The 9,673-nt window shown below is 38.0% G+C and overlaps 1 protein-coding gene across 2 annotated transcripts in view; it reads left to right on the forward strand.

Annotated features, from left to right (window-relative positions):
* The window catches only part of LOC103152610 (actin, cytoplasmic 1-like), a 16,521-nt gene that overhangs the window by 4,073 nt on the left and 2,775 nt on the right, over nucleotides 1–9,673 (forward strand). The window contains exon 2 of one of the 2 annotated variants that reach the window (XM_007573157.2): nucleotides 9,312–9,325. The gene's annotated coding sequence lies outside the window, so the exon portion shown is untranslated. Of the gene's footprint in view, nucleotides 1–9,264; nucleotides 9,326–9,673 lie in introns of those variants that run through there. The other variant, XM_016661270.1, reaches the window with a different exon arrangement.

Genomic DNA, 9,673 nt, shown 5'->3' on the forward strand with positions numbered 1-9,673 from the left:
CAGGTCACCAGCTGAAGGTCACCAGGTCACCAGCTGAAGGGCACCAGGTCATTTAAAGACAGGAAACACTCAGACCAACATCTCACCTGCTGCAGGTAAGCCGTGTCTGTCTGAATGTGATTCACCTGACCCCCTACAGCAGCATCATAAGGTGGGACCTGGACCTCCGCAGGGCCCTGGACTCCAACACGGTTCTGTCTGGAGGAACCACCATGTTCCCGGCCTGGATCCAAACTGATACAACGTTTTCATCTGCACGCTGTGGATCAGCAGAGGTTCAGGTTCTCCAGGTCGTCTCAGACAGGAAGTTCTCCATCTGGACCGGCGGCTCCATCTGGACCTCGCTCTCCTGCTTCCAGCAGATGAGGCCAGGAACACAAAGAGTTTGGACCAAACATCACCAGAAGTTGTTCTGATCGGCTCAACCAGGGATTCATCTGCAGAATTCATCTAAAAAGTATTAAATATTATTATTGCTGTTAAATCCTCTGACCCCCAATAAACAAACAAACCTCTTTTTTTGTTTTATTAGTGATATTATTTATTCTAAATGCTTCAGATTGTTGGTTAATGGAGAGTTTAAAACTTTTAAAATGCAAAGAAAGACAGTTTTAATAATGTCCATTTATGAAACTGTAATGATGGTGAAAAAGGGAAAACTGGCAAAAACTGGGATGAAAATGATTAAAGAGTTTATTAAACATAAATACAGTAAGAAAATAAACTAAATCATTGAATAAAAATCAAAAAGCTGAAACAATGTAGATCCATTAAAGATGATATAAGGTGACAGAACCTCTGAACCAGCAGGTTTAAAATCAAAAAGCTGAAACAATGTAGATCCATTAAAGATGATATAAGGTGACAGAACCTCTGAACTCTGGGAGAAGTTCAGAGGTCAGGATGATGCAGAACCGACCCGGCTTTAATCAGAACCAGAACATTCAGCCTGACCCCCTGCTGGGTCTCTGTGGTTCTGGGATCCAGGTTGTTATGTTCAGATAACAGGTTGTAACAAACCACAGGATTCTGGACCTGATTAGACAGAACCAACAGAACCAACAGAACCAACAGGTCAGAGTTCTTCCATTAAATCTGCTTTGGTCGATTAAAGAGTTAATAATTATTCAAAAGGAGAAATTTATGTTTAATCTGCAGTCAAATCAAGATAAACTTTAATCATGTTTCACAGGTTCTCCTGACAGATCAAATTATTGATAAAATGATCAGATGCAGATAAAAATCGTTGTTTTTGAAATGTTTGACCTGTTTTCATCCTGGTGGTGCATTCAGGAACACAACTGTTCAGTTAGACAGATCAGTGTTCAGAGGATGCTAATGCTAACAGGAAGGCTAACATAAAGCATCAAAATCCAAACACGTCTGGATGATTTAAGGTCACCGGATTCAGATTTAATCACAGAAAATTATCAGAATATTTAAACAAAATGTTGGAAAAGTTTTAATAACTTCAGATCAGAGTTTAAATACGAGACTGAAGTATGAATGTCATTATACACAATGACATTAAAAGCAAAGTAGAAATGTAGAATAAAAAAAAAATCAGTAATAAAACGCAATAAAATAAATAAAGAGAATTAAGAGAAGTTCTGCTGTATATGAATGGAAAATAATAAATCATATTCAGAGTGATCTGTTATTGAACATTCCTTTAATATTATTATATTAATGTTACAGTAACATATTATTAATGTTACAGTAACATTAATAACATGAATAATGGACAGTGGCAGTAATGATATTGCAAAGCTTTATTAATATAATTTAAATATTAAATATGGCCTGATGGAGGTCAGAGGTTTGTTGTGATGCTCTGCAGCGCCTCCTTGAGGCCAACAGGTGGAACAGCTGAAAGCCAGTCCTGGATGATGATTCATGTCCATCAGAGGTCAGAGGTCACTGCTGTTATGGTGCAGCAGCAGCAGAAACCAGAGATCCTTCACTGATATCCTCATTTCTTCAGTGGGTTTGTAGTTTCAGGTTCTCAGAACCTCCAGAACTTTTTCTGGTTTCATGTTTTTATCACAAACATAAAAACCTCAGCAGTTACAGACGAGCAGATTCTCCCAGCAGATCTTCAGATTTATGATCAATACAACCAATTTTTTCATTTCTGATTTTCACTTCTCATACAGATCAGGGCGCAGTAAAGGGGGAAAGTGATGACAATTCTAGGGGCCCTGACCAACTTGGGGCCCTCCACAGTTTATTTAATTTTTGTTCATAGAAATTGAAAAAAAAAAAAAAAAAATCAGGGCCCTGTCAATTACAAAGTTAATCATATTGTATTCTCAAAGATTGTTTTTAGCATTATAAATTTAATGTTCCCACTCCCAAACCAAAAAACACACATCCATATTTACCCTGAACCCCCCAATCTGGGTTAAATGGTTCGTTCCTGCTTGGAGCTTCAGAGTGACGCTGTTAGCAGCAGACAGTGGGAAACATGAACGACTGTGGCAGCTACTATGCTGCTAAGAAAAGTTATAAAATCAGGATTTCAACAAAAGAGAGAGGGAGAGAGAAAAAGGCAAGAGTTTTAATTTATAACCCAGTTTTTCTCCATGAGAGGTGGGTAGACTGTGTGAGATTATCAACCATTTAGCATAATTAGCTTAGCTACAGACTACTGTTTGCCTCCATTTCACTAGCATTTAATGAATTAAGGAACAAAAATTACCAACATATTCATATATTGAACTTGTCCCTGTACCTTTTACCACTTAACAGATGAGTCAGTCAGCAGCAGCTCTAACCACATACCAGCATAAACCCTCTTCCTCCCCGTCCCAGTGAAAAAACTGAGCAACACTGTGTTCAATAAGCTAGTTAGCATCATTCCAGGGAATCCATAGGGATTTCTCTGTGTCTTTGCTCTTTTTACAATTACACAACAAAAACAATGTATTTGTTGCTGACAGAAATTCAAACAGTCTTTATAAAATTATAATAAAAAAACAGCCTCCTGTCTGGTCTGCAGCCAGTCCACACAGTTTTACCTTGGCTTGCATTTAAATTACAGATATCTGTTGCCACGTCCCTCCTGACCCGTCCTCTCCTGAGTGAAATTAAAGCTGCAGTGACTTTTATATAAATATTTTTTTCACATATTTGTTAAAACTGTCATTATGTTGTGACAATATGGTATGAGAGGTAATCTGTGAAAAATCTATTTCCTCTGCCTTCTCCCAGTGCTGGAAACAACCAGTCAGTGAGTTTTAGTGCTGTCAATCACAATCTTATGTGATGCTGCTCATCCTTCCTCCCCCTCGATTTGTGCTATTCTGCAGCTAGCATAGCACAAAGCTGTGCAGATTCAAACTGTGAATGCTCAGTTTAGTTAGCATAGCTACCAACGACAGCAGATTAACGGTTTCTTGTAATGATAAGTTGTTTCTCCACCATTAGCACATTTAGCAGTGAGTGAATGAGGATGATTGACAGCACTAAGACCCTCCTCCTGGTTCTGATTGGTTGTTTTGGTCAGATTGGTGCATTACCTTAACCAGTAATTCAGGAAGCAGATGGAGGAGATTGATTGTTTTCACAGATTATCTGTCTCATAACAAACCAACAGCTTTAACAAATATGGAGAAAACATATTTTTTATTAAAGTTATGTACTGCAGCTTGAATAAAATGCAGCTACATCACATTTTTAGAAGTCTGGATTTCTTTATGTGTATTTTGCACGTTGCTTTTGACTGTTGCTCATGGGGAGACATTTCAGTATCTAAAACTAATAGAAACAATTTAAGCAAACTGGATGTGGACAGTTGGAAGTTTAATTCATGAGCAGTAAACATTGTGCTAGTATCAGTATTGGACCACAGAAAGCAAGGCAGATGAAGCCTTTAAAATTGTGATGCTTTTTATGAGTCAAATAGACTCAAAATTGTAACAGCAGCTGCGCAGGGGGGCCCAAACACATTTTTTGTCAGGGGGCCCAAGATTCCTAGCAGCGCCCCTGATACCGATATCTGAGGTTTAGTATCGAACAATATGATCAGATTCAGTAAAACAGCTGAATGACTTAAAACTTGTATTTTTTTAAACAGACATAAATATACTGAATTATAAATTAATTTTATAACACCAGTGCAGACACTAAAACACACCAACAGGTTTACAAACATGGAAAAACAAATTGAATTTATTCAGTTTGGAGTAAAACAGCCAATGAAGAATAAATAAAGAAACTGAAACTGACAGAAGCAACAGATTGACTAATTTTGTCGCTTGGTAAAAAATAAACTGCAACAAACAGAAAGTTCAGTTAGGAATTGTAAATATAATGTAAAATAAATAAAATTTGACAACACAGCATAGAATTAGACTGAATAGATCTGTCCTTCTGGATCTATTGTTACTGATTTAATGGGGATGTAAAGTCCCAGATCACCACTCTGCCACCACCGTGTCTGACTGTAGAAACGACGTTCTGGTTCTGAAACGTTTTTACTGCAGATGAAACAAAAACCTTCCAGAAAAATCTTCAGAGCCAGAAACTGATCAGCAGATTTACTGAAGAAAACTCAGTAAATTCAAAGCTTCGCATTAAATGTATAACTTTTCAAAAGTTTTGGAAGTTATAGATTGTTACAAAATGAATAATGGAAATTGTAGAAAGTTTAATACATTTTATTCTATTTGTGCCCCTTTTTCAAAGTTATGATTATAATTACACCACATATCATATATTTAGTTCTTATTTTATTATGAACCAAATATATGAATCTTTAAGCAGAATCTAAAGTTATACACATTTGTCTAATTTTATTGAATGAAAAGTATAACTATCATTAACACACAAGTTGTTTTTATTTTAAACCAAAAATAATTTCACTTTGTTTTCTTTTCTGCAAGTTTCTCAAACACCTGAATGTTTTTCTAAAACAGGATCTGAACCATTAAATAAAACATAATTTTGGCATTATATCGAAATGTTAATTTAATTTATCCTCATAATAAATCACCTTTTTGTAAATATTTCCCCGTTTTCTATTTGTTTAAAAAATATTTTAAGTTTTTAATTTAAGTGACTGTTCATTTTCATTTCCCTGAAACATGAAACAATAAAAACTGAAAGAATATTTTCTAATTTCCTTTCATGCGTTTGTTGCTGAATAAAATGAAAATGAACCAAAAAGAGATGAAACCTGTTTAATCTGTGGATCAGAAACATGTCAGCATTCCTCAGCAGAACCGAACAGAACCGATTCTCTGACAGGATTTTATCTCCTTCGTGTTTCAGCTTGTAGGTTTTGAGGAAAAGCTGTTTGCTGGATTCCCAGGAAGCTGCTGCTGCATCCGGTCCTGGAAGCTCCTGCTGCGTTTTCACCTTTTTTGGTCCGAATGTTGCTGCATGTAAATCAGATCCAGAGGCAGCAGGAGGCAGAAACGCCCAGGCTGCAGGTCCAGACCGGCTGGGAATGTCGGCAATGTGTGGCGAGGAGCTCAGAGGGAAGGCTGCAGAGCGTCTGCAGAGGGTCTGCAGAGCGTCTGCAGAGCGTCTGCTGAGGGTCTGCAGAGCGTCTGCAGAGCGGCTGCAGAGCGTCTGCAGAGCGTCTGCAGAGCGTCTGCTGAGGGTCTGCAGAGGGTCTGCAGAGCGGCTGCAGAGCGGATCAGAGTTGTTCATCAGCGGCTCCAGAGCGGCTGCAGCTCTGCAGCTTGTCGCTACATCCACAGCAGGAATCCATTTCATCAGCCTGATGGAAAACAAAACTTCACTCCAGATTTATGAACTGATAGTTTAGGGCTGAGATGCTGCAGGACGATCAAGGTTTTTAGAAATATTATAACAGTAAAAATGCTTCAAAATAACAATCAATCAGTCTTTTATGTTTTGTTCATCAGATGAAGCAAAATTATTCTATTAGCAAAGATCTCAGCTTTCTTTTCCTGTTTGATCTAAAATGATTCTTTAATTCTGAAACATGAATCTTAATCTGCAAAGTTACATAATTTTTTAAAAAACTAAAAGTGTTTCAGTCGATGTAAAAGAAGATCCTGGTGTTTGGTTAGTTTGTTCTTTATGAGAATTAAAAGTTCAGAGTTTTGTGGCTCTGCAGGTTCGATGCTTTATGTCCATATAAGGTAAACAGATGAAACATTAAATCATTTTCAGATTAGATTATATCATTTCAGATTATAGAGATTATTTGTTCTGTACAGTTGACAGGTTTTCCTTTAATTTTTACAACTTTAAATAAAACTAATTTAAAGTTTGGCTGCTTCATGTTTAATCCTGATGAGCTGATTGATGATAAGTTCATTTTCTCTGTAAACTGAGAAAATGTGTTTTTAAACTGTTGAGTTATGAAATGTGAACCTCGGGGAGCTGAACTTCCTCCCTGCTGCAGGTTTGGCCTAGTCCATACATGGACAGATGGAAGCAGCTCCAGTGTGACGCTGAGGGGGCGGAGCCTCACCTGGCAGGTTGGACCCACAGACATGAAACTGAAAACATGTTACAGCTTTTAGCAAACATTTTAAACCTTTTATGAACTTTAACATGTTTGGTGAATAGATTTAAAGCATGAAAACAGAAACAGGAATCAATTCAGAGTTAATGATGAGAATCTGGATCAGTTCAGTTTTATTGAGTCTTAACACGTTAAAAACATCTACAGAAAGGAAGTTACATACAGAAAAACAGCATTAAACCAGAAACATTATGAAGATCTGAGCAGCAGAATAAGATCTGATAGCAGGAAATAAAAATGATTTTGTTTTTACCAGATTCTGAAATGCTTTCAGTCTCATCATTTTCTACTGACTAACAGGATTTCATCAGTTTCTGTTCTGGAGCCTCCAGGAGTTTAAACACGACATCAGCAACGACCTCAGAGGAACGGCGGCTGGTTTAGGTCAGGGAAGGTCAAAGGTCGTTTCTATCAGAGCTGCACCATTACAGACCTCATCTCCATGGAAACCTATTCTTCTAAATCATGTTGCCACATTTAAAAACTCCAGCATCAACATTTCATTCACACAGAAACACAGAAAATGAACCAAAACATATTCAGATCTTCACACCAGGTTATAAAACTAATAACTACAAAACAAACATGAAATCTGATGTGTTTGGGGTCAAAGGTCAGGTTAGCAGCTGGGCTAATACATCAGCTTTATCACAGAGACATTTTCACTGTTCACATGAGTTTGTGAGAGCAAAGTTTTTACTCTTGAACCTTTTATCATCGTTTAAATGCAGGAGAAAAAAAACGATGATAAACTTTCCAGTTTCAGAATAAAAACTTTCCCATGTGGAAACTTAGAGAAACATCCAGACTGATGCCAGTCAGGAGATTCAGAGCCTGAAGCTCAGAGAAAAAAACAAAACCCAACAACTTCACCTCAGGAAGCAGGTAGGAGGTCAAAGGTTAAAGTTCAGGACAGGAGGATTAGAAAAGAATAAATCTGGCTGTTTGAAGGACTGAAGGAGAAAATCAGAAGAACAGCTGAACAGAAGAACAGCTCAGGTTATGGAGCCTCGGTGTTTTCTGAGCCCAGCTGAGGTCAACAGAGGTCAAACTGGGTCATCAGCAGAACAATGACCCAAACCCAGCAGCTGATCTACAGAACCAGAGGAAGAAACTTCAGAGAGCTGGATGGATGGATGGATGGATGGATGGACGGACGGACGGACGGACGGACGGACGGACGGACGGATGGATGGATGGATGATAATTTATTAAAACCTTGCCTTTCACTAAAATAAAACTTTAAAGTGATGCATCAAATTAAGCATATTTAATATACAAAACACTTTATGTTAAGAATATTTCTTTAATTTTAAAGTTTATAACTTCGTGTCTTTTCCTCTTACCAACCATAAAACGGTTCAACCAGTAAAAAATAGTTTCAGAAACTTTGTTCTGTTACTGAAAACCCGAATCTGGAGAAGTTGGAGGAAAAATCATTTATAAAATAATCCTGTTGAGATTAAATATTAACTGTTTTCATCTCATTTATTCTCAGCATGTATTCCTGAATCAATCTGTATTTTTCCGGTTGCATCAGAATCTCTGATGATTTTATCATCCAGGTTTTATTGAGCAACAGAAACAAACTGAAGTTTCAACATTTCTGACTCCATCAGTCTAATTATAATATCTGGGTCACTGTGACTCAGTGGATCAGCAGAAAGAAAATATCATCATTCATCAGTGACATGTTGTTGTTGACATAGATATAAATAAAATAGATATAAATATGAACATGTTTCATTCAGTAAAAACCATTTAAAGCAGATTTAGAGCCTGTTGGGTTGAAATCATGAAGAGGAGAAGAAACATTAAACTGGATCATCTGGTCCAGATCGTTATTAGAAAAGTTTCATTTATTTTAACTAAATGTTGGATTTATCAGATGAAGCTGAAGCTGCAGGTTCTGGTCAGAATCTGATGAAACTTCAGGTTTCAGTGAGAAAAACTTCCAGTTTTACAGCAGCAAGAAAACCATGTTGAAGATAAATAAACAGAACAAAAACCAGCAGAGATGAAGGAGTTTAGTTTGGTTCAGACCCGAATCCTGATTTGGATCAGAATAAAATGTTCCTGGTTTCCTGCAGACATTCCTGCCGTCAGGTTTCAGTGAACTGTGAGGAAGTGAATCAGTGAATCGTTGTGTTTTTACCTCAGGATGAATGAATGAAGGTCATCCGACATGCAGAGACCTGCAGAGATCCAGAACCGCTGCTGTCCTCTGGACCCGGTTCCTGCAGAACCTCAGAAAACTTCTCTAAATGTTGGAACTTCCTGAACTCAACAAGGAAACATTTTATTTCTGTTTCTGCTGTTTTCATTCTGATTCTCCAGCTGGTTCTTCATCTGCAGTTTGATGCTTCAGTTATTCAGTAATGATCTGATCCAAACATCTGGTGCTGCTGCTGTTCTCTGATTTAATCCCATAAATATGTTTTAGTTCAAAATAAAATGATTTCACCTGTTTCTGGGTCTTTCTCTGATGTTTCTCCCTTTTTCCAGTTTAGTTTTGGTTCTTCAGGCCAATCAGAAGTTTCCATCTCAGGTGAAGTTCAGTCAGAAATCCTCCAGGTTGTTTCCGATGGGAGAAATGACCGACACTCCCTCCAGCCAATCAGGACGCGAGCTGAGAAATCTGCTCACCTGGACCAATCAGGTTGCGAGCTGAGAGAACGTTACCTTTTATGGAAAACGCCCGCAGAGAGGCGGCGCAGATAAAGAGGAGCTGCAGCTGCTGGGATGCGGCAGTCAGAGGACAGAGCTGGGACAGACGGACAGACACACCGACCTGCTGACACCTGAGACTCACCTGGACAGGTAAGAGGCGACTGGATCAGCTGCTGAATTATGGATTTTAGAATCTGACAGATTTAACTAATCTTGGTGAGCTTTAAATGCCCTGCTGTGCTAATGTCTCTAGAAAAACTCTCTCTTTTTTTTTAATGTTTGAATTATTATTTTTTTAGTTAAAAATCAGTGAGGATTATTGTACTTAAAAATTGCTTTAAAAAAACCTTTAATGTACTTATTTGTATTCCTCCTTCATTAAATTAAACCTTCACATGCCAATGAGGCGTATAAAGTGAATCTTCTGAATTGCCTGGTTCCCTCGGCCTGGTTCCCTCGGCCTGGTTCCCTCGGCCTGGTTCCCTCGGCCTGGTTCCC

Source organism: Poecilia formosa, unplaced genomic scaffold, assembly GCF_000485575.1.
Source record: "Poecilia formosa unplaced genomic scaffold, Poecilia_formosa-5.1.2 Scaffold320, whole genome shotgun sequence".
NCBI lineage: Eukaryota > Metazoa > Chordata > Actinopteri > Cyprinodontiformes > Poeciliidae > Poecilia > Poecilia formosa.